This window comes from Terrapene carolina, unplaced genomic scaffold (genome assembly GCF_002925995.2).
Source record: "Terrapene carolina triunguis isolate 2854851 unplaced genomic scaffold, T_m_triunguis-2.0 Scaffold836, whole genome shotgun sequence".
Classification (NCBI taxonomy): Eukaryota; Metazoa; Chordata; order Testudines; family Emydidae; genus Terrapene; species Terrapene triunguis.
Genome location: NW_020665187.1, coordinates 1494893 through 1520692, shown reverse-complemented (window position 1 = coordinate 1520692; position 25800 = coordinate 1494893). Strand labels below are relative to the sequence as shown.

The following is a 25800-nucleotide window of genomic DNA, read 5'->3' as shown; positions in this document are numbered from 1 at the left end:
GCGGGCAGGGGACTGGACTCGATGACCTCTCGAGGTCCCTTCCAGTCCTAGAATCTATGAATCTATAATGGATTAAACTCTCCTCCAATACCTGTGCAGACAGAATTTAACACCTTTAAAACTGAATAAGTCAATTTACTTTGTTGCTAGACTCTCCTCAAGCTAGAACACAATTAACCCAAACAATCTAGTCAAACACTGAGAACCACTGGTGTAAACAACCAGGGGTACGTGTACCCCTAGGGGTACACAGAGGTCTTCCAGTGGGTACATCAACTCATCTAGATATTTGCCTAGTTTTACAACAGGCTACATAAAAAGCACTAGCGAAGTCAGTACAAACTTAAATTTCATACAATTACTTATTTATACTGCTCTATACACACTATACACTGAAATGTAAGTACAATATTTATTTCCAATTGATTTATTTTATAATTATATGGTAAAAATGAGACAGTAAGCAGTTCTTCAGTAATAGTGTGCTGTGACACTGATTTTGTAAGCAAGCAATTTAAGTGAGGTACGCAAGACAAAAGTCAGGCTTCTGAAAAAGAGGTACAGTAGTCTGGAAAGGTTGAGAGCAACTGGTCTACACAATTGATTGGCGTGGGGGGAGGGTTGTTAATTTCAGCTAATTTAACTGAAAAATAAGCATTTTTGCCCATGTAGACAGGGCCTTATATGTCTCTCATAACAAATGAAAGGGAAAAGGTGGCAGAGAGGAAGAGGTGTAATATAAAATGACATCTCCCCTTACTACAAAAGTTTAGGCCATGTCTACCTTCCAATTATGTCAGTAAAACTTATGTTGCTCAGGGTGTGAAAAAAAACAAACACCTGAGTGACATAAGTTTTCCCGGCATAAGCGCTCGTGTGCACAACACTATGTCGGCAGGAGAGCATATCTGGCAGACATAGTTATCGCCACTCGTTTAGGTGGTTTCATTATGTTGACAGGAGAACTCTCCTGTCGGCATAGAGCGGCTACAAAGAGCGATCTTACAGCAGTGAAGCTGTATTGGTATAGCTGTGATGCTGTAAGCTTTTTAGTGTCGACATGGCCTTCGTTATACAGCAAACTGAAGTGCTTATCACGCTACTTACTTGTGATGAGAATCATATTTGGAAGATTATTGAAATAAACAAAAATGACTCCTCACATCAATCAAAAGTTCAAACAATTATTTTTAAATAAGTTTAATGCCGCGGTGATTAGGCCTCAACTGGAGTAGTGTATCCAGTTTTAACTGCCATGTTTCAGGAAAGATGTGGACAAATTGGAGGAAGTCCAGAGAAGAGCAACAAAAAGTATTAAAGGTCTAGAAAACCTGGCCTATGAGGGAAGATTGAAAAAACTGGGTTTGTTTAGTATGGAAAAGAGGAGACATAACAGGTTTCAAGTACATTAAAAGGTTGTTACAAGGAGGAGGGAGAAAACTTGTTCTCCTTAACCTCTGAGGATAGGACAAGAAGCAATAGGTTTAAATTGCAGTAAGGACGATTTAGGTTGGATTAGGAAAAACTTCCTGTCAGGGTGGTTAAGCACTGGAATACATTGCCTAAGGAGGTTGTTGAATCTCCATCATTGGAGATTTTTAAGAGCAGGTTAGATGAACACCTGTCAGGGATGGTCTGATAATACTTAGTCCTGCCATGAGTGCAGGAGACTGGACTAGATGACCTCAAGGGGTTCCCTTCCAGTCCTTCAATTGTATGATTCTATGTCAAAGTGCTAATCAGCCCATGAATTTGGACATTAGCACAACCAAGTGCTAAGTTTCCCACTTTATTTCAGTCCAGAGACTGAAGTAGTCCCAAAATGTGCTCGCTAACTCATTAAAAAACAAAAACAAAACATTTTATCCTACTCTAGACAGACCCTTAGGGGTAAAACTTAAACCGGGCTTTACAGGAAGTTAGATGTACAGAACTTATTGACAAGAGGAATGAAAGGCCAGTCTGCCACAAGGAAAATTCATCCCCTAAAAACATGCTGGCATCTCCTGGAAACCTTTAAGAAGCTGTTCTATGTTGGAACATAGTTTCTCATATATCATGGTTTCTGTATTTTTTCTTATTTTTATTGCAAGTGTGAAATAACTTTGAGCCTCTCCAAATATGGGATCTATAAAGTGTTTTAAAAAAAAAATTATGTATACACACACACACACACACACACACAGTTTTACAGATGGGAAAACCAGGACAGGGAGTTTAAGCAATTTGCCCAAGGCCACAGAGTGAGTCAGTGGTTTTTGTTGGCAACATCACAGTCGGTTGCTGTGAGGGGGACTATGATCTAAATCCTGGTGGATAGTCATACAGAAGACAGCTTTCTTTTCACATGTACAATCTCCCGCCCCCTCCCCAACCCTGAAGCACTCCTCCAACTCCCCAAACCTTTCAGAACTAAGCTATAAAACTAACTTTCTTGTTTGTAAACTCTCTACTGACTTGTTCTACCCTGAACTCACAAGACCTCAGAACTTCTGTTCTGGACACACTAACCTATAGGATTCTAAACTCAAGGCCTGTGCATCTGACCCATGCCCTTCTTGGCTTGTAAAGGAGAATCATGAACAACCAGAGTATCAGAGGGGTAGCCGTGTTTGCTGCTTTTACAGATCCAGACTAACACGGCTACCCCTCTGATACTCTGGTTGATCATGATTCTCCTTTACAAGCCAGGAAGGGCATGGGACTGGACTCTATGACCTCTCGAGGTCCCTTCCAGTCCTAGAATCTATGAATTTCTCCTCATATGGGACCCGTTCCAAACATTCCATTCCTGAGCAAGCTCAGAGAAGCTACCCAAAGGCCAACTTCAAGCTCATTTAACTGAAATTAATATCCTAGACCAGAAAATCTGGAATCAGGTCGGGACCTGGAATTGAAACCACCTCAGTGGCCTAACAAATGGTCTCCTCTTAACGGACAGAGGGCAGACATTCATTCTCATCCTCCTGGACCTCTCTGCAGCTCTCCCTGTCAACCATAAGATAGGCAAGACAGCACTGAGAGGTGTGGCAGGGGTCCAGGATAATGCGCTAAAATGGTTTTGAGGAAAAGGAGGGCTAGTGAGGGGGAAATAGAACTCAGGAACAGGTTTGAGTGTTTGGATAACGAGGAGGGGAGGCAGCAGGTGGTAACTGATGGTGGGAGGCAGAGGAAGAAGAGAAGAGCGGCTAGTCCGATAGAGAGAGGGCAGGAGTTGATGGAGACAGCATCAATACTGGGCCCCAGTAGGATAGAGGATGGCACTAGGGGGACTATAAGGGAAAATAGAGAGACACAGGAGTTACGACTACAGGGAACAGGGGATAGATTTGTAGATCGCACTGTCACCAGGCAAAGGCAGGTTTATGTGATTGGAGACTCCTTGCTGAGGAGGTTGGACAGGCCTGTGACCAGAGCGGACCCTGAAAACAGAAGGGTGTGCTATCTGCCGGGTGCTAAGATAAGGGATGTGGACCTGCGGTTGAAAAGGATCCTAAAAGGAGCGGGTAAGAACCCCTTGATCATCCTTCACGTAGGAACGAACGACACGGCTAGGTTCTCGCTAGAGAGAATTAAGGGAGATTATGCCAGGCTGGGGAAGACGCTTAAGGAAGTTGAGGCTCAGATTATCTTCAGTGGGATTCTGCCTGTTCCTAGAGAAGGACAGCAAAGGGCTGACAGAATTGTGAGGATAAATAGCTGGCTAAGGGAGTGGTGCTATAAGGAGGGCTTTGGGATGTATGGCCACTGGGAGGCTTTCGGGGACAGACAGCTGTTCTCGCGGGATGGACTTCACCTGAGTAGGGAAGGAAATAGACTTCTGGGAGGGAGGCTGGCTCATCTCATCAAAAGGGCTTTAAACTAGGAACTTGGGGGAGACGGTTGGGAGATGTTCAGTTAATCTCCACGCCAGATTCCAACACTGAAAAGGAGTGTGAGGAGATAAGCACAGACATAGGTAGGGGTAGGGAATTGGACATAAGAAAGAGGGGGCGGATGGACAGCATGGGGTCCGTACCAAATTGCATAACTAATAGGAGAAAGGATAGACAGCATACGGTAAGATGTTTATACACCAATGCGAGAAGCCTAGGTAACAAAATGGAGGAATTGGAGCTCCTGGTCCAAGAAATGAAACCTGATATCGTAGGAATAACCGAAACGTGGTGGAACGGTAACCATGACTGGAGTACAGGTATGGAAGGGTATGTGCTGTTTAGGAATGACCGGAAAAAAGGTAAAGGTGGGGGAGTGGCGTTATATGTCAATAATGAGCTAAAATGTAAAGAAATAATAACTGATGGAATGGATAAGACGGAGTCTGTATGGGCAATAATTACACTACGTAAAAGAACTACTAGAGCCTCTCCCGAGATAGTGCTTGGGGTGTGCTATAGACCGCCGGGATCTAGCCTGGATGCGGACAGAGAACTACTTAATGTTTTTAGGGAAGTAAAAACTGATAAGAACTGTGTCATCATGGGGGACTTTAACTTCCCAGATATAGATTGGGGAACAAATGCTAGTAACAATAATAGGGCTCAGATGTTCCTAGACGTGCTAGCAGATGAATTCCTTCATCAAGTAGTAACTGAACCGACGAGGGGGGATGCCATTTTAGATTTAGTGCTGGTGAGTAGTGAGGACCTCGTTGAGGAAATGGTTGTAGGGGACAACCTTGGCTCAAGTGACCATGAGCTAATTCGGTTTAAACTAAATGGAAGGATTAACAGAAATAATACTGTGACTAAGGTTTACGATTTCAAAAAGGCCAAGTTTAATAAATTAAGGCAACTACTTAGGGAAGTGGATTGGGCTAACATACTTAGGGATCTAAAGGCAGATGACGCCTGGGATTATTTCAAGCTGAAGTTGCACAAGCTGTCCGAGGCCTGTATCCCGAGAAAGGGAAAACGGTTAGTGGGCAGGAGATTTAGACCTAGCTGGATGAGCGGGCGTCTCAAAGGGGCGATTAAGAAAAAACAGAAAGCGTACAGAGAATGGAAGAAGGGAGGGATCAGCAAGGAAACCTACCTTATTGAGGTTAGAGCATGTAGGGATGCGGTGAGAAAGGCCAAAAGCCATGTAGAGTTGGACCTCGCGAGGGGAATTAAATCCAATACTAAGAAGTTTTATAGCCATATAAATAGGAAGAAAACAGAGAAAGAGGAAGTGGGACCGCTGAAGAATGTAGATGGAGTGGAAATTAAGAATAATCTAGGCATGACACAATATCTAAATGAATATTTTGCATCGGTCTTTAATAAGGCTAATGAAGGGTTTAGGAATAGAGGGAGTAGGACAGAGGGGAATAAAGGAGGGGGGATTGACATTACAGTATCAGAGGTGGAAGCCAAACTTGACCAGCTAAACGGGACTAAATCGGGCAGACCGGATGATCTTCATCCTAGAATATTGAAGGAACTGGCGTGAGAAATTGCAAGCCCCTTGGCGATAATTTTTAATGAATCTGTAAACTCGGGGGTGGTACCGTTGGACTGGAGAATAGCTAATGTGGTCCCTATTTTCAAGAAAGGGAAAAAGTGACACAGGTAACTACAGGCCTGTTAGTTTAACTTCTGTAGTATGCAAGGTCTTGGAAAAAATTTTGAAGGAGAAAGTAGTTAAGGACCTTGAGGTGAATGGCAATTGGGACAAATTACAACATGGGTTTACGAAAGGCAGGTCGTGCCAAACCAACCTGATCTCCTTCTTTGAGAAAGAAACAGACCTTCTAGATAAAGGAAATGCGGTGGATCTAATATACCTCGATTTTAGTAAAGCGTTTGATACGGTACCGCATGAGGAATTATTGGTTAAATTGGAAAAGATGGGGATCGATAGGAAAATCCAGAGGTGGATAAGGAACTGGTTAAAGGGGAGACTGCAGCGGGTAGTACTGAAAGGTGAACTGTCAGATTGGAGGGCGGTCACCAGTGGGGTTCCTCAAGGTTCGGTTTTGGGTCCGATTTTATTTAATCTATTCATTACTGACCTCGGAACCGAATGTAGAAGTGGGCTGATAAAGTTTGCGGATGACACAAAGTTGGGAGGTATTGCCAACTCGGAGAAGGATCGGGATATTCTGCAGGGAGACTTGGATGACCTTGTTAATTGGAGTAATAATAATAGGATGAGATTTAATAGTGAGAAGTGTAAGGTGATGCATTTAGGGATGACTAACAAGAATTTCAGTTATAAGCTAGGGATGCATAGGTTGGAAGTGACAGAGGAGGAGAAGGACCTCGGAGTCCTGGTTGATCGCAGGATGACTATGAGTCGGCAATGCGACGTGGCTGTGAAAAAAGCTAATGCGATCTTGGGATGCATAAGGCGAGGTATTTCTAGTAGGGACAGGGAGGTGCTGCTTCCGTTATACAAGGCGCTGGTGAGACCTCACTTGGAGTACTGTGTGCAGTTCTGGTCTCCTATGTTTAAAAAGGATGAACTCAAACTGGAACGGGTACAGAGAAGGGCCACTAGGATGATCCGAGGAATGGAAAACCTTTCCTATGAAAGGAGACTCTAGGAGCTTGGTTTGTTTAGCCTAACCAAAAGAAGGCTGAGGGGGGGATATGATTGCTCTCTTTAAATATATCAAAGGGATAAATACCAGGGAGGAAGAGGAATTATTTCAGCTCAGTACTAATGTGGACACGAGAACGAATGGATATAAACTGGCCGTGGGGAAATTTAGGCTTGAAATTAGACGAAGGTTTCTAACCGTCAGAGGGGTGAAATTTTGGAACAGCCTTCCGAGGGAAACGGTGGGGGCGAAAAACCTCTCTGGCTTCAAGATTAGGCTAGATAAGTTTATGGAGGGAATGGTTTGATGGGATAACGTGATTTTAGTCAATTAGGCAATAACGGCCATCGCTGGTAAAATGAGGGTCTGGCTAGAGAATCTTGCCTGTATGCTGGGGGTTCTGCTGATCGCCATATTTGGGGTCGGGAAGGAATTTTCCTCCAGGGTAGATTGGCAGTGGCCCTGGAGGTTTTTCGCCTTCCTCCACAGCATAGGGCAGGGGTCGCAAGCTGGAAGATTCTCTGCAACTTGAAGTCTTTAGATCACTATCTGGAGACTCCAACAGCAGAGTTAAGGAAAAGGGGGGGGGGGGTCAGCTTTTGTGGCCTGCATCATGCGGGAGGTCAGACTAGATGACCATATTGGTCCCTTCTGACCTTAAAGTCTATGAGTTCTTCCTGGGGGAAGCACCCAACCAGTGATGATAGGAAACAGCAGTTCCACTACTAGACCCCTCACTTGTGAAGTTCCAGAAGAATTAATTCTTTATCTGGTCTTATTCAACATCTACATGCAGCCACTAGATGAACTGGTCAGATGACATGGACTAACTGTCACACCAAGACTAGGCAGATGACAGAACTCTACCTATCACCACATATGACCACTCCATTACCGAGACCAGATAGCCCAGAGTTTGGACAAGATCAGCTCATGGATGAAGAACAGCTGGTTGAAACTGAATCTGAGGAAGACAAAGGTGATGCTGGTGGGGAGATGAAAAAATTTTTGAAGAGTGTGCAGCCACAATACAGTCTCCTTTCTACTCTCTCTCATTGGCTAGAAGACTCCATCCCATCTTGGCAAATGATGACGTTGCTTGATTTATTCACACCTTTGTCACCTCTTGGCTGGGCTACAGCTATACAATATACCTGCGCATGAAGTCTTCAGTGCTGAAGAACTCCAATGGTACAGAATGCTGAAGCACATTCTCAGCAACACTGGCTACTGCAAACACATCAACCCTGTCCTCCACTGGCTTCCCAGGGAGAATCAAATCAAATTCCCATAGAGTATCACCTAAAATCAACAAAATAAGGTAAAAGTCTATGCTGTGTCCTTATTTTCAGGGTACTCAATGGCCTGGGGTCAAGGTAACGAAACAATAGCCAACAGCTCCACGTAGCCTTTTAATTTTATTTAAATTGAATTTAGTAATTTTTTATTAACTACCATGGGTTCAGTTCTTCTTGCTACAGTTTCAAGCTCAGAGAGAACATTACCTCTGGTGCTCTTCTCAAATTTGGAGACACTAGGAACACACAGAGTCCAAGTATGTGTGTGGTCACTATCCATGTACAACATCTTATCTGTACTACAAGTTTTATTAAAGCAATAAGTGAAGTTGCAATTACTCATGCATACATAAATCTTAAAAATGCATGCAATGACTAAGGCCATGTCTATAACGTACACTCCTATAGCTGTACAGATACAGCTGCATCGCGTCAGGTGAAGACGCTGTATGCTGATGGGAGAGAACTCTCCTGTCGGCATTAAAAAACAAAAAAAACCAAAAACACCACACACCTCTGCGAGCGGCAGAAGCAGCTCTCCTGACGACATAGGAGCTGTGCACACGAATGCTTATGTCGGTGTAACTTATGTCACTCAGGGGGTGGTTTATTCACACCCAAGTGACATAAATTATGCTGACATAGGCTATGTCTACAGTACAGCCCAAGTCTGTTGACACAATGATAAAATGAACTAACTGGTTATATCTGCGATGAACACTAGTCAACAACTTTGTTCTCTGGCACAATGAAACTTTCAACATTAAAAAGATAAAGCTTGAATTTGCAGGAGACAGAGCTTTCTTGGAAGCCAGCTCTAGACTGTGGAATGAATTCTCACAGGAACTAAAGACCATCACAAACCTCACCATCTTCCACTCAATACCAGGCACATCTTTGACCTTGTCTTCTCTAAGGAGGGTGGGTGAGTGTTTAAACGTTCCAGAGCAGAACACTCACTCAACTGCACATACTTCTCCCGCCCGTGGAAAGGAGAAGAGAACAAACATTTTAGCCACATTGCTTAATGTACTACTGGAAGGCCCTCAGATACTATGGTGATGAGCACAATATAAGAACCTACACAGAAGAAAATAGACCTTGTCCTCCTCTCACATTCTGCCTAACACTGGCCTCTGTCTTCCTATACAGTCTGGCCACTCTGGTAGTAAAAAACTTCTCTACAGCTCCTGCCACTTAGAAAAGCTTCCTTGTATCTCTTCATCTCATCAAATCTTCGCTAAGAACATCCTTCTCCGTCTCATGCCTCAGTATCAGAATGGAAATTCTCTGGTCAGGATTTAGCGCTGTAGAATGTTTGCATGAAAAATGCTCTAAAAATATTGCTATATTGTTGCACTGTACACTGCACGTGGACTACTGTTATTACAAGAATGCCTGGGGTCCCACCAGTCTTAACAGCCTAGATCTCAATAAAGTGCTTTTCTACACACAAAAATGATATGGTTTTAACTAGATCAGTTTAGTAAAAGCAGAACAATCCTTCCCAAGTGTGGATACAGTTAGAGACACTGGTATAACTTATTCCTGTACGGTTAGAGGATAAATAAAGCACCTTTACACCAGTACAAACATGTCCATGCTGAACCAATTTAACTATCTCAGTGAAGCAAACATCACACACCCCTAACTGAAATTGTTATATCAATATAAAACTGCAGACTAGGCCTTAGAGGCCTGCTTGCAGGAAGCTTTATCATCAGCTAAGAGTCACAGTTTAATGCCAGAAGGGATCACCAGATTATCTAGTCTGACTGCCTATATGTCACAGGCCGCTAGCCACCACCCAGCCACCCCCACACCAAGCCCAACAATCAAAATTAGACCAAAGTAGTACAGCTCTCAGGAGACTGAACTATTGTGTGCCACAGGCAAAGAACAGGAAAGACCAAGTTGTACCAATGTCAGAGGCCCCCCACAATGGCAGGGAACGGATTAGGTGAGATATACACGCAAAAGATCCTGCCATGTAATTTGCACCCCATGCTCCAGAGGAAGGTGAAAAATTCCAAAGGATTATGCCAGTCTCACCTGGGGGAAACCCAATCCCGAGTATGGGAATCACTTAAGCCCTAACCATGTGAGCAAGACCCACTGGGATTGAACCAGCTGGAAAAAGCCGAAAGAAACAGAAGAAATGAAAGATATACTGCTAACATCTTTCCTTTTGCCTGTGTGGATGTGGGGAGGAAGAATGTGCTCAGAGTGAAAGCTGGCCATAAATTAAACAAAACCCTTCAAATTAGCGCACACTGCAGGTATGAATGGGTTGAGAGTTTGTTTTGAATGAATACAGGTACAATTATAAACTTTTTCCCCTGTATATCATTTATATGAGGCAGTTTTAGCAATTTTTTTTCCCCCCCCTCAATAAAAAGTTGATGTTTTATTTTTGAGAATCAATGATGCAAGACAGGCATTTTAATGTGAATTTATTATTCTAATTGCAGCATACAGTTCTAGGAAGTGGGAGAACTGAGAGGAGACAAGAACACATGTATTGATGGGAGGGACAGTTTAGAAGGTTTAAGCACTGGCTTTGAGACACCTAACAAGGGACATTCTGGCCATGTCTACATTACAAGTGCTACAGTGGAACAGCTGAAGTGCTGCAGCTATTCTGCGGTAACACGGTACAGTAGACGCTGCCTATATTGACAGAAGTGGTTTTTCCATCAATGTAGTTAATCCGCCTCTCCAAGAGGCAGTAGCTAGGTCAATGAAAGACTTCTTCCATCAACCTACCTGCATCCACACCAGGGGTTAGGTTGACCTAACCACAGCGTGAAATTTTTCACAGCCCTGAGTGACATAGCTCAGTTGATCTAGTTTTTAGATGTAGACCAGGCTTAAGACTACAATCTTAGGAGGGCTGGCTTAGCCCTTCACCCTTCCAAAGAACTGTATTTGAGGAGGAGACTAGAAACTCCAGTTCTGTGTGCTCAGCAGGGACATCAGAGATCCTAAGGCACTTTCTCTAGAAGTAGGGAGTTGCCCAGGAGTCCTGGGTCAAAATTTCCCCTCTTCATACTCTTATCCAGAGTGCTATGAACCAACTGGCTACTGGCCTCCCTCCCCCAGAGGCTGTATATATGTATCACTAGCATTGTATATAAACTGCATCTGGGGAACCTTCACAATGAAAGGCACCATGTGCATACAAGATATTAAACATTTAATTAAATTTTAAGAAACAGGGATTAGGGAATGGCTGGGGAGGTGGAGGCAGAAAGAGACACACACATACATACTGGGAGAACAACCAGAGGATTAGCGCTAGCAGCAAACAGATACAGAGGAGAGTTTAGCCTGAGGAAGCCCAAACTGTACAATGTGATTACTTTTTCCTGTATTACTGCAGGACATGTACTAGTATGAACAAAGGATTATGTTAAATAAAAGGTACTCTATATAACAGAGCAGTTGCAGTCAAGGCTGAAATCCATTGTGGACATCAGACTTAGACAGGCAGGAACAGGTTCAGAGAAAAGGAGTAGGCTTAGATCAAACAAAGAGCTTCATGGCAAGCAATTGAGAAAGAGTTACAGGTAAAAAAAAAAAAAATCCTTACATTGATATGCAGTTCAGCAGAGAACCTGTTTGCAGCTGTCCCAGGCACTTTAAATAAGCAACTCTTTCAGATAAAGGGTTTAAGGGTTTTCTTAAAAATTGCTTTTATAAAATACAGGAGCCTGACTTGAACTATTGCAAAAGCAAAGGGATAAAAGAACTTGACTGTCAGGAAAGCTGAGCTAGAAATAGTGTTCTTACAATACTACCTACATGAAAGAGACAACGTGGGTGAGGTTTTGTTTTTTTTTTTTAATTGGACCAACTTCCCCCACCTTGTCTCTCTAAAATCCTGGGACTGACCTGGCTACAACACTTACATAAAACACAGCCCACCCAAGGTACCTTCATGTGATTTTTAGAAGATGTAACATGGATACTATAACAAGTCAATTTTAGCTTTCTGATCAATCATGCTCTCAGAACACAGTGCTTCTGCATGCCAGAAGCCTAAAAATGGAGATGGGAGTTAGCTAAGTCTCATAAAGAGTTATATGGGATTAATTCTCACACTGAGTAGCAAGGCCATCCCAGTTATTTTGCTGAGACCTGGGAGCCATGCCAACAACATTAACTACCAAACCCATGATAAAAACAAGCCTATAGAAATGCTAATGATGTTTTTCTTAGGCCAACCCCTAAGAAAAAGACAATACACTGCTACTGGGAAGAACAGATAAAACCACAACAAACTGGATTGCTATAGATGGCTACACAGAATCTTTACTTTGGAATATATCTTACAATGGAATATACAAAAATGTAGGTAGACTGGTAGCAAATGCAGAACCCATGATCGCCAACAGGAGCTGGAATGTGGAAAATGTAGTACTTACTATAATTAAGGAGGAATTACTCTGTAATAAAAGTGAGAAAAAAAAATAAAACAAACATTTCTACTTCGCTATCCAAAAAAGGAGGAAGTATAAGACTGAAAGCTTGGGGAAGTGTCTAAAATAGTAAAAAGATTTCCCACTACAACGCAAGGAAGGAAACCTGCTGCTTTGAGAGAGTTCCAGAAGTGCGTTTTGTTTTTGTTTTTTTAAATATACTGATTAGCAGATCTCTGCCTGAAGCTTTCTGACCAAAATGAACATTCAGCGCATAATGCACTGAATATGTTCATGGCAGCTTGAGAGATAAGAATGGCAACAGGCAAGGATCCACAAACAAAATACAGGCTAAGCGACTGCCAACCCTTCCTCGGGATTTACCCATAGTTCAGTTCTCAGCCCTGTCTCCATCACCACATTGCCGTGGGTTATTGTACTATACTACAATAATATTCAAAAGCACTGTAGCTCATCATGATATAGGGTAAAATTTTCAAAAGCACTTAAGTCCCATTTTCAAAAGTGATTTTGGCACTTAGGAGCCTAACTCTCATTGAAAGTCAATAGGACTTCAGCGCCTAAGTACTGAAGTCACTTTTTAAAATGAAACTTAGTTTTGAAGATTTCACCCATGATCTCTGCAGGCCACATTTACAAAAGGTATTTTAGGCACCTAAACACGCAGATTAGGTACTTTGTGGAATTAGGTGCATGTGACAAACAGGAATTTCATGAAGTATTTTTAGGACTCTGTACCTATCATTTTGGCATAGCTACACATTGCGGGGGGAGGAGGGGGTCGGTCTTCTCTCCCTAGGACATGGGAGATCAGACCCACTAGGCTTCGGGCCTGGAACAGAACACAACGAATGGAACACAATGGTCCAGCACGCTAACGGGGTCCCACCCAAAGGACTGGTTACATGCTAGGCATGGACCAGACCCTCTGGATCTGAGACAGTGCCTAACCTGCTTAGGCGCTTTTGAAAAAAATCTCATGAAGTATCTTTGTAAGTCTGTCCATTCATCACTAAATGTTACACACCAAGAGACATCCTCATAAAGTTCTTAAGTTTTTCTGGGAAAGAGTCCACTTCAGAACCTAAGGTAAATATGCATAGACTATTGCTAGCAGTATGCTTTGAATTTAGAGTTATTTTGGGGTGTGGGGGAAGGGGTGGGAATGTTTGCTTTGTAACAAAAAAGCTGCAAGAAAGCTTAAAATTGTCATCTGGAAAAGAAAACCAAAAGCTAAAGCTATAAAATCTGCTTTAGAGGCACAACACTCTGACACTTTATAAACTTGATCAAGCAAACCCAACTGTATAAACTGGAATATTGGCAAGAAACTTACTTGAGGTAAATCTCCGACAGCCACATGGTATTTAACAAATTATTCCAAGTTACCCTATAATGCAGGGTGAAAGCAAAGTCCAACTACTTCCCATTAAATTATGCCTTTCTGTGTGCATGCACAGAAATTGGTGCCCAGAAGCTCTGGAGTACAGTGCTAATACCGGCTCCTCCCTGGAGGATCTTGAAAACCTTGCCCCTCTAAAATTTAGAAGAAGAAGGGCTGGAGTTCACTCACGCTATATTGAAATCACTGCCATCGGGAGAACGACCTTCCACGTCAGGAAAAGAATTCACAGTTAAAGTGGCTTAAAGGAAGCTTATAACGCAACAAATTAAATATCCAGAGCACAAACTGGGTCCTATTTAATGAGGGTTGAAGGGAAGGGAAATGTTAAAGTTTATCAATCCCCATGTGCACCTTTGGTAACTATGAGCTGCAAAGAAATTCAACATATTTATGCCAGGATGATGAGAGAGAGGCATTGATAGCATATTTCAGCCAAGAACAAAACAAACTCCAGTGAAAAGAGTAATACGGCTGCAAGACCCGATGCACCAGTCTACACTAGAAAAGCTTTGCCAGTAGCTCTACCAGCAAATCTTCCTAGTGTAGACACAATTTAAACTGCCAAGAGTGCTTTTGCCAGTAGAGCCTCTACCAGTTCCCTGAATGAAATAAGTTATACTGGCAAAAGCACTTCTTTGCCACTAAAGCGGCCTCTATCCTAGGACTTACCAAGATAAAAATGCCGTAAGAAGAAATTACACCCCTAACCACAAAAAAAAGAGATAATGTGGATCTGACCTGAGTTGAAACTTCAATGCTAGAGACAGAGCAAGGCATTTGAAGTGTTAATGGAAGTCTGATGGGTGCACCTGGGCATCAACATAAGAGAAGGGATGATGAATCAGGTATATAAATCAGCACAGAGTAAGGACACTGAGACATAGGATCTAAGTTTCTCTTTTTAAAAAGATTTAGTAACAAAAGAAATTCACAAAAAAAGATACAAAAAGAACACGTGTCTGTAAAGCCATTGAGCGTATCTGCAAGCTAGGATGATCTGGAACAACCACAGTCTCCAGGGGACATATGTAATAATCATAGTCAATAAGGAACTGACCTGCAATGCAGGTACATGGCTAAACAGTTCGCAAGGTGTCCTACATGTACCTCACAGGTTCAATGTTTTAAAGCCATAGGCATTCCAACCTGGTTTCATGTTTAAAGCATGGATCCCAACTGCAAAAATCCAGTAAGATAAACAGTTACTACTCTCCAAATACCTACCAACCTAACATGGGTTAAGTAAGGATTATTAATTGCCTAGTGTCATTTATTTACATTTCTGATAAACATTAAAAAAAAAAATTAACTTAAACACAACAGCAATTCATCAATTTCCCAAACCAGAAGAATTAGAAAGACCACCTCTAGTCCCCCACTGATGAGTGCACAATACTCAACCCTCAAGTTCCTGCCTCCCTCCCCAAAAGCCTGGAAAAAGAGAAGGACTTTGCAGCATGCCTGGAGATCAACTGATTCATGGTATTTCAGAGCAAGAGGCAAGAAGCCTGGGGGAAAAGCATAAGTTCCAAGTTGCCAAACAGTTCACAGCAGTTCTCTCTTCATTAAACTGAGGTGGGCTCCAGCTGTTTGCAGATATGCCAGGATGGCAGAAGTCAAGAGCGAATCTTGCACATAGGTAGGCTCCAAGCTTTTTAGAACTTTATAGGTCAAAAACACTTTAAACTCTACCCAGAAACCTACAGAAAGTACAATTCACAGAACATTGGTGTCAAGCACTCATAGGAGAAACCTCTATTCAAGCAGCAAACCACTAGCTCATTTCCACATTGATTCAAGGTGTAGCACTATGTAGCATGCATTGCAGTAGTACAATCTCTATATTATAATGAACTCAAGTAACAGGTGAAGGACACAGGTCTGAAAAGTAGTTGCCCAAATGAACTCTGATTGAAGTCACAGCCAAGTCAGAACCACAGCATAATCAATGGTATCAAAGAAACTAATTAGATCTAACACTATTCAGCATGGACCCCAGACCTTTATTATAACCAGACTGTGCTGAACTCAGGTCTGAATCCAGGCTGACAAAAGTCAAGGAGATCCAAGGCATCTCGGCATCCAACATCAAACCAAAATGACACTGCACAAGCCTTCACTACAAAAATCTAAAGTTAGTGGCTTATCTGCTTCTCATATTACTGATTTTGATGTATTAAGACTAGACTGCAACTGTTCAGCATGCTGACCCACTGACTCCTTGTAACCCTTTGCAGAAGGTGCTCCATATAGAGATCACAGAATTAGAAACTTTGGCACAGCTTCCAGCAGACTAGACAACTACCTTTTTTTAAAAATGTATTCCAAATTGAACTCAACCACCTAAGCAACACCTTGATCTTGACATAAACCTAGCCTTCCCCTGTATTTGTTCACTAGCTGTGGCGTGTCCTTATGTACATTAAGTTCATCTATTGAAAGACACCTAGTACACTTGGGGCAGAAATAATTCACATGCAGTTATACAACAACTGCAAGAACAATGGAGAAAAATGTAAGAGACCCAGTGCTCCCTATTGATTATTACAGAGATAACTATGAGAAGTGCCTGAATGACTTAGGAGTCTGCATCCCACTTTCAAAAGTCATTTAGGCCACTTACAGCTGTGCCACTGGAAGAGTGCACATGTATCCACGTTATGCCGACGGAAGAGAGCTCTCCCGTCGACATCATAATACCAGCTCAACGAGCGGTGGTAATTATGTTGGCAGGAAAGCGTCTCCTGCAGACATTGCACTATGCACACGAGAGCTTATGCTGGCAAAACTTGGGTTGCTCGGGGGAAGGGGATGTGTCACACTCCTGGGCGACACAAGTTTTGCTGACATAAGTGCTAGTGTAGACATGGCCAGAGGCACTTAGGGACCCAAGTCTCAATGAAAGTAAACAGGACTGAGACCATGTCTACACTACCACTTTTGTTGCCAAAAATGATGTCGCTCAGGGGTGTGAAAAAAAACAAAAACACATCCCTGCACGACATAAGTTACCCCGGCACAAATGGTAGGGTGTACAGCGCTATGTCAGCAGGAAAGCTTCTCCCGCCAACTTAGCTATCGCTGCTCGTTGAGGGTAGTTTAATTATGTCGATGGAAGAGCTCTCTCCCTTTGGCATAGAGCAGCTGCATTGGTCCAGCTGTGCCGCTGTAAGCTCTCTAGTGTAGACGTAGCCTGAGTCTCCTAAGCAACCTTTGAAAACAGGACTTCAGCTCCTGAGTCACTTAGGGTATGTCTACACAGTAACTAGACACCCACAGCTAGCCTATGCCAGTGGACTCAGGCTTGCAAGGCTCAGGCTGCAGGGCTGTTTCATTGCTATGTAGACTTCCATGGTTGGGCTGGAGCCCAGGTTCTGGGACCCTCCCACCTCACAGGGTACTAAAGCCCAGGCTCCAGCCCAAGCCTGAAAGTCTACACAGCAACGAAACAGCCCCGCATCCCAAGACCCACAAGACCAAGTTGGCTGCCATGGGCCAGCCATAGACGTCTAGCTGCTGTGTAGACATATCCTTAGAAGCTTTTGAAAACGTTACCCCTGGACTCTGGCCTTTAGATTTAAATCACTCTGTGCCTTAGACAGCTGCTAAGAAGGGTAAAGGCAGGGTCTTGCTAAATAGTAGAGCCCCTCCCCAGTTGAAAATAGAATATTACCATAAGAACCACAATTTTAAGTGACTTGTGGACAAAACTACTTAGACCTGACTGCACGGTGTGAGAGTTGGAGTTAAGTGACGCCATGAGGCAGCTGTGTGTGTGAACATTAAGTGAAAATATTTCCCCCACCCACCCAAAACATTGCCTGTTTTTATTTATAACATACGTGGGCATTTATATGTATTCAGCATTCAAATTCTGCATGGGGGGCTAAAGTGCTGCTCTAGTGCTCACAGAAGGGTGCAAGAAGTGCTCCATTTATAAACAAGGCAATCTCTAGAGACCAGGTTTGTTGCTGCATGTGTTAAACAACTGCTGCAGCTCACCCAAGAAGGGGCTACCTTTTAGCAGGGAGCAAAGTGATTACCCATATAGGGGATCTGGAAACCTTACGGATGAAAGGCACTACGTAAGTGAGAGAACAGCATCCTATACGTTATCAACGTTCACATATTCCACAACTGTGTGTTAAACGCAGAGATTCAAAACAAAGAAATAAAACAAAGATTATATGCATTTCTTCACCAAAGCACATTGTGCAGTGAACTTCTGGTTGAAGATGAGTGAATAAAAGTTATCAACTGTCAAGCTATTATGATGAAAATATCCATACGTGTCCTAGATACCATATTGGGTTATTAAAACTACCTCAGATTATTAAAATTGATGGAATTAAAGTTTTAGTTTATGCTTCACTGTTTACTTTTTGAACATTGTTTAGTTTAAAACTAGACTGGTGAATCTAGTTCCGTTGTGCATGGGAAAAACTTTACAGAAGTTTATGAAAATGTAAAATACTTTTATTTGGTTTGTAAGTGACACTCACCACTCCTGGATTTAAATACTAAATCCTGGACCTAAATTATCTGTGCACTTCCTATAAAGGAGTCAGATTTCACAAGTCAAGAATTAAGCAGTTTACATTAGTGAAATTTACATCTACCTAGATACCACCAGTGACATATTTAGTACTATATTTGGACTTCACCTGCCTCACTTCTCCTTCTAATTCAATTTATCACAATGTTGATAATTTTAAAACCACCATCTTTCTAGACTATACATCCCAAATAGGAGATGTTGAGTAGACTTGAACTTCAGATTCCAGTGCAATAAGTAATGTGGCAAGGACAAACTTTTAAATTTATTAGAAGCAGATTAGTTATTCAAGTTTTTCCTGCCCAAATGTGTCATATTTCAACTTGAGGGGAGGGAAGGGGACAGTGAAACATTATCCATGAAGAGAATCCCCAAAATAGTACCATTAAGTACTTCTACAGTGTAACCCTGATTATCTGACCCTCAAATACCCAAAACAGAATTATGCCTCATCTGCTATAGTGGAAATTCCCCCAAATACTCAACCTTGATTATCTGAAATTATTCAATATCCCCCAGTACAGTAAGATAATTAAGGTTGTACTGTAGTAGGTTTTTATTTCTGCAACCATAAGTGAAAGCTTTTGCTATTAGACAAAAGCTTATGTTCCACCTTAAGCTATGTCTACACTACAGAGTCTATGCCAGCATACTCTCTAGTACAGATGCCGCGTACACCAACAGAAGGAGTTTTTCTGCCAGTGTACGAACACCATCTCCCTAACCGACATTAGCTATGCCAACAGAAGTCCTCTTCTGTCAGCATAGCTGCGCCTACACTGGGGGGGTTTTGTTGGCTTAGCTCTTTCACTAGGGGCTGTGTTTTTGTTCACATCCCTGATCAACATAGCCATGCTGTTATAAGTTTTAAGTGCAGACTGGGCCTTAGGCAGCTATTTTTTTTTAAAGTAACAGTGGTAGTCAGAACAGAATTATTTCCTCTCCTTACCCTTGCCAACACAGAGCTGAAAAATATTCTTTGTGAGCATGGCAGGCTAGCAAAATCCAAGGAACTAACTTTCAATGGCATAGCAAATTCTGGGTCTGTGGGAGCACACCCTCACAATGCACTGAAAGGGTGAGCCTCACCACAACACTCCATTTATAACTGGCATTTCAGATAAAAGGACCCTGAACACTTTTCTTCAGCACAGTTCAATACTACAATATCTCACAAAAAGTACACAGAAAATATATGGAAGATATGCACTGTAAGTTTATCATGAATAAGAAGATAATACCAGTGTCTAATGTGGCCTGTAACTGGTAGAGAGGCTTTGTTCACTCTCATGAATCAGCTTGTAATGGCTGGCAGCAGTGCTTTGCCACCAGTTTATTCTTTCACACAAGGGTGGGACAGCAGAGAGTTACATTCCAGACTATTGCAGCGCTTGCCTAACAGAGCTACATCTCCCTCTATGAAACATGAGCTGAAGCACTACTTGCTATCTGCAATCCGTAATCATACCGGGTTGCCTTCTTTAGGGAACTTCACTACACACACTGGGGGTTCAATTCTGGGTTGCTCCTCTTAGGTTCTCTAGCTTATGACAGCCCATTTGGGGCTGCAGTGCAAACCAGTGTTCTGTCCAACAATGGCTAGAATACATGCTTCAGAGAACAATGCAAGAAACTCCACGGTGAATAGTTACAGAATAGAGAAAAATATGCACTTGTCAGAAGAATTAAGCTAAATTTCTCTCTCAAAAGAGCTAAAGACCAACTACAGCAAAAGCAAAATTGTTACCTATTAACATTTAAGAACCATCCCATCTCCGTGCATTTAAAAATGAGGGGTCATCCTAGGGCATGAACTTTAATCCACTACTTTAAAGATGAGACTTTGATGCCAGTAGCTCTAATAGTTGTGAAGCTAGCACCAGTAAGACACAGTGTCTTCTAGAGTGAATTATTTCCCCTCTGCAAAAATACTGCTGCTAAGGGGTTGTCCACACACAAGTTTGCACCTCTTTTGTTAAACTGGCACAAACCTCTACGTAGACATTTAGGCCTGGTCTATACCTAACACTTTAGTCGACCTAGCTACATTGCTCAGGGGTGTGAAAAATTGTGTCATGTGTGGTCGACCTAATCCCCACTGTAGGCACAGCTAGGTCAATGGAAGAATTCTTGCATCGACTTCGCTAACGCCTCTTGGAGAGGTGGGTTAACTATATCAGTGGGGGGAAAAAAAACCTCTTCCATGAATATAAGAAGCACCTATATTACAATGCTGCAGCAACACTGCAGCAGTTGTGCTGCCACAATGTAGACTTAACCTTATTTCTGTTTAGTTCAACCTTTTCTTAATCAATTTAAGCTAACACTGTATCCACACAGCCTTTTGTACTGGTTTAACTAAATCTGTTTTAAAAAAAAAAAACAAAAACAGAACACCTTTATTAAACCAGAGCCATTCTGTGCTTAGACTAGCCTTAATTATTTCAGACCTAGTTTGCACTATCAAGGGAAATAGGGAAGAGGAGAACAAAGGGGCTACTGAGTCACTGGCGATTGTTTAACTGACACGTCATGGGAAATATGTCAGCAAGACAAAAGTTCAACACAGATGTTATGATCTAACGTTTTAGCAACAAACATAAAATGCTGGAAATTGAGGTTAGCAATTAATTCAAAAGGAACGGAGACTATTAATTTAAGTTTAAAACGTTGAAAAATTAGTCTACTCATATTAGGAGTTTCTTCAAAGCAAAGCAAAAAACAACCCAAGAGAAGGAAGTGCTCAAAAGAAGTCAGTGAGAGCAGAAGAGACGCAACATCTATGAAAAAATCAGGTCCATGAGGCCAGACTGCCAAAAGAACTCACCAGCCAGCAGCTCCCACTGGGAGTCACCCTTGAAAACATGTCCATTTCATTTAAGTGCCTAAATGGGATAGGAACAGTTCTGAAAATATGGCGTTCAAGTGCTTAAGAAAAAAACGAGTAGCATGTAAAGCAAACTATCATATAGAAATATGATTCTACGCATCATTCCAATATGGAATCCAAAGACTGCAATCCCCAGATGAACATGCTGAATACACCTACCACACCAGGAGACCTGTAGAATGATACTCTCTAAAAAGTTTTACTGAGAAATTTTAAAACTTTTTACAATGAAGAGGCAACTACAGAATGTGAACCAGGAAATGTCCCAAATGGTAGCAAACTCCAATCACTGCTACATATTTCCATAAGAACTCTACTGTTGATTGCTTGTATCCCCCACTCCCACCCCCATCACCCACAACAGGTAAGATTCATAACCTACGTTCTACAGCCCAAAGGAGGTTGGGAACAGAGATCTAGTTTCCTTCACACAACTGTCTCCTGATATCCATTAGCACTTCATCTCTTGTTTCCTCACCTTTCAGAGCAACAAGTAGGGGGAGAGTTAATGACTTCCCTATACACCAGTCTGGGAATCTCAGACTCTAGTCAACTCACTTTGCTCATTCTGGAGTTATCCTCCTCAGCCTTCCCAACCACCACCACAAGCCTTATTAACAAGAGATCTGAAAATAAAGCCCAATCAAAAGTTTGATTTTTAAATGAGACGGTTTTATTTTTCCCATTTAAACTTTTTAAAGCAACATTTCCAAATGTCAATCTGCACTTACCGCACCTTTCACCAGACAAAAGGCTCGCAAAGCACTTTACAAAGGTGAGTATTAGAGCTAATTTACCTATGGAAAACTAAGGCACAGGGAGGTTAAGTGAATTGCCCAGTATCACATGGCTAGAGTGACAAAGCCAGGAAAGAGAACCCAGGAATCCCAACTCCTAGTCCCTATTCTAACTGCTAAACACTCCCTCCCACATCATGCTTACATTTTTGAATTTATAACCATGTGTCACAAGAACTAAGTTCACTGTAAACCACTATAATTATTTAAATTGACAATACAAATCAGTTCAATATGTTGCTATTCAATACTTTGTGCACTGCATATCTTTGCAATCACCATCACAGTAGGAGTCACGCCACATGGATTTTACAGCACTTCCAAATTAGCTTCATAAGAACATTGTCACACAGACTAACTGCAGTCCTTCAACCAGATTTTAAAAAGGTTAATGATAATTGCAATGTACCAAGCTGGATGTAGCACCAGGACGAGCACTGCTGAGTCAAGATGAAGTTCATTTTCATTTGACATCTTTGTACATTATGTAGAATGTGGGTGGTGGGGCAGGAGGAGAAAGAAATCAGAGCATTAAAGAAACTGGGAGGTGTTGCAAACACCAGGGAGAACTGAGAAACAATAAGAAATCTAGAAACATTAGAAATAAGGGCATGAGATATATGCAAAAAAAGAAATTCAACTTGAAATAAATGCATTTAATACTCTGGGAAATGTAAACTAGATCACAGCTGGAGGGAAGATGATACTTGAGGTGACAGTGGACAGTAAATTAGACAGGAGCTTGTAATGTGATGGGGGGGGAAGAGGGGGGAAAAAAAAAAAAAAAAGGGATTCAGGGCTACACCCAGAGCAAAAAGGTTATGTCCTAATCTCTAAAACTCTGATGTGAACTGTATTCAGCTCTAAGCAATCCAATATCAGCACTCACTACTGACAAACTGGATGACATTCGGGGGGAAGTGATAAAGTCACAGAAGGGATTGATTTATGAAGAAACATTAAAGTAGCTACATGTGTAATTTGGCTAATGACAACTAAGATGGACACATTAACTGCCTACAATTATTTGAAGAGTGAATGCCAATGAGGGAGAAGGAGCATTGTACAAGTAGGTATAACCAAGAATAATGGCACAAATTTAAGGCAAAACTTGGCTAAGTACAAATAAAGTTGTCAACAGTGAAATCTGTTAGATGCAGGAATAGTCTCCTCAAAGAAACCCTATTGCTGGAGACATTTACAACTGGATTGTCTCAAGAAAATCTAGAATGGAATAATCCTGCACTGGCCAGTGAGATGGACCAGATATCCTGAAAGGTATTTTCTTGCTCTAACTGCTATGATTAAACAGCATAAATAAATTTAGAGAGAGAAAATGTATCACCGGAAATATAGAGAAAATTTGACATTCCCCAAATGTCTTTGCTTGAGTACAACTGTGAAAACTGAACAAATTTTTATAATTCAGTGGCCCTCCAGGTTTTGTAAACTAGGATTCTGTGGACAGGATAGCTTCATCCAATGCCTGTTTGTTCACTGTTTTGAAACAGAAAGACTGGTTTTCCACCACTCTACGCCCAATCAGATTCTGGGATTAGAAATAATTGGTCCAAATGAAGAACCATCTCTTTAAAAAAAAAAAAAAAGGCTTCTGCAGACACAAGTACAGTTAACCATATGTCAACAAACTTTGCATCTACATTTCTGGCTTGTAACTTCCATCAATTCAATCTTCTTTTTGGGCACTAACAGCAAACAAGCACTTCAGTGATGGTTAAACTACAGCCATGAAACTGATTATGGTTGGCCAGAATGATAAATGCTTAATATGTATTCATATGATAGCAGTCAAATACAATTTCTTTTCTCAAAAAAAGAAGAAAGAGGTTAACCCTGCTAGTAACCAGATTCCAACTCGGGCAATTGTATTCTACCCCCCTAAAATCCCCTTTGTTCAAGTGATGAAGTTATTCTTAATTTGTGCCAAATCACTGTTTTATAGAATTGGTGGTTCAGAATAGCTGCTGCATTCTACACCACAAGTGTCTATATTTTAGTGAATGGGCAACAACTATATTTATACAGTTTGTAAAGCACCATGCAATCCTTTTGGCTAGTGCTATTGGTTATGGTTAACAATGTGCTTAATGCTGTACCAGACAAACTGAAGAAAGTCCCTACCCCATAGAACACAATGATGAAACAAGACATGCTGAGGAGCCCAGAGAAAGTATGCATATCATTTTATCACGGTAATATATTCATAGAAAAATTTAGTCTTTAGAAGGGACCTGAATATGGAGACGGTAGCTACTTGGTGAACCAGGATAGAGATGACACTCCATGCATAGAAAGCAGCATGGAAAAAGGTACAGATTGGAGAATGGAAAGAGGTTATGAAGGATGGCAGTGGTACTCAACTGGATTTCATGAAGGGTGTAAATTACAACAGAGTCTGGTCTTAAAAATTTAAGTTTATTTGATTAATCTATGTTGATTTTATACGCATCACCAAGTATTTTTATTGTCACATAACATTTCATGTAAGAAAAGTCAAACCTGTTGGTCTTTTTCTTTTAGGGTAAGGCGAGAAAATGGGGCCCAATTAATTTTAGCAATAAAGATGAAACCCTTTTGACAAATAAGCCGGTTTGTTTAATAGTTCTAGTTTACTAGAAACTGTCAACTATTCTACCACAGTATGTAAGTGAAAGAAAAGCAATTGTGGAGTAATAGATTAAACACTCATTGCTTCTACAAGTTCTCATAAAGTTTGGGCTCCCAAAGTCTAACAGTGAGAAACAACAATTATATAGCCCCCTCCTGGGAAGTGTATTGGAAGGGGATGACGCCTCCCATCTCCAGGCAAGTTAAATCAGTTACTCTAAACATCAATAGGGTAAAAACTTAATGTTTAAATTGCACAATATATATTTTTTCTTAAATAATTGTTGTTACACACACACACACAAAGATTGCACAATTTAAACATTAAGTTTTTACCATGCTGATGTTTAGAGTAACTGATTTAACTTGCCTGGGGATGGGGGGGGGGTCAACTCCTTCCAATATACTTCCCAGGAGGGGGCTGTTAAAGGGTTACTCCCACTACATCTAGTCTCAGCGTTACCCACCCTACTCCTAGACCCCGTCAAGTTGTTTTTGTGACACCCCCAATCTACCAATCCCATGAGCCCCCTCTCTTCCCCCCACCCCGAGCCTACAATCTCCCTAACTCACCCATTTTAACTAGAGAGCCCCAAGCCCTTACCCAGGCCAGGATCTCCCTACTGCACTCTCCATAGCCACCTGCTGACCCAGAACGGCCCTGCTGCATAGGGCCCCCCACAATCCCCATCCCCACAGCCCAGAACCCCTTCTCATCACGGGGGCCTCTCATAACCCCCCAAACCAAAGCCCTCAGGGGCCCCCACCAAGGAGCCCAGGACCCCTCACATACACACCCCCCACCAGCTGTCCGTAGCCGGGCCCCCTCCCCCCAACCAGCCACCGCCCGGGCCCCTCGGAGGCTCCAGCAACCCTGAGCACCGCCCATCCCTGAAGGGGGGCGTGCTCCACATCATTCCCAGACGCTGTTGGCTGCGGCGCCCATCACTCCGAGCCGCCCGGCGTACCGATTGGCCGAAGAGCTTGTCACTCACGAAAGGGGCCGGTACTCTCACGAAAACTCGGGGAGATGGGGGGGCCCATCGTCTACTCCAGGGGGATAGCGGGGGGCCTCGCTCACCTCGAGACCGGGGGGCACACGTGGGTTGCCTCAGGTCCACACCTCTGCCTTGTGCTGGCTCCCGAATCTCGCGCTGGCTCCGACCCTCCCGAGCTGTCCCTGGGTCTCGCGCTGGGTGCCCCCTCCCTACGCGCGATATTCTCGCGAGACTTCCAATGGGGCGGGGCATGGAACAGAG

At 42.3% G+C, this 25800-nt stretch overlaps 1 protein-coding gene across 1 annotated transcript in view; it reads right to left on the bottom strand.

Moving 5' to 3' along the window:
• The window catches only part of ATF7 (activating transcription factor 7), a 104637-nt gene extending 78907 nt beyond the window's left edge, over positions 1-25730 (bottom strand). Inside the window, exon 1 of the mRNA XM_029913736.1 lies at positions 25623-25730. The gene's annotated coding sequence lies outside the window, so the exon portion shown is untranslated. The remainder of the gene's footprint in view (positions 1-25622) is intronic.
• Positions 25731-25800: the final 70 nt, after the last annotated feature.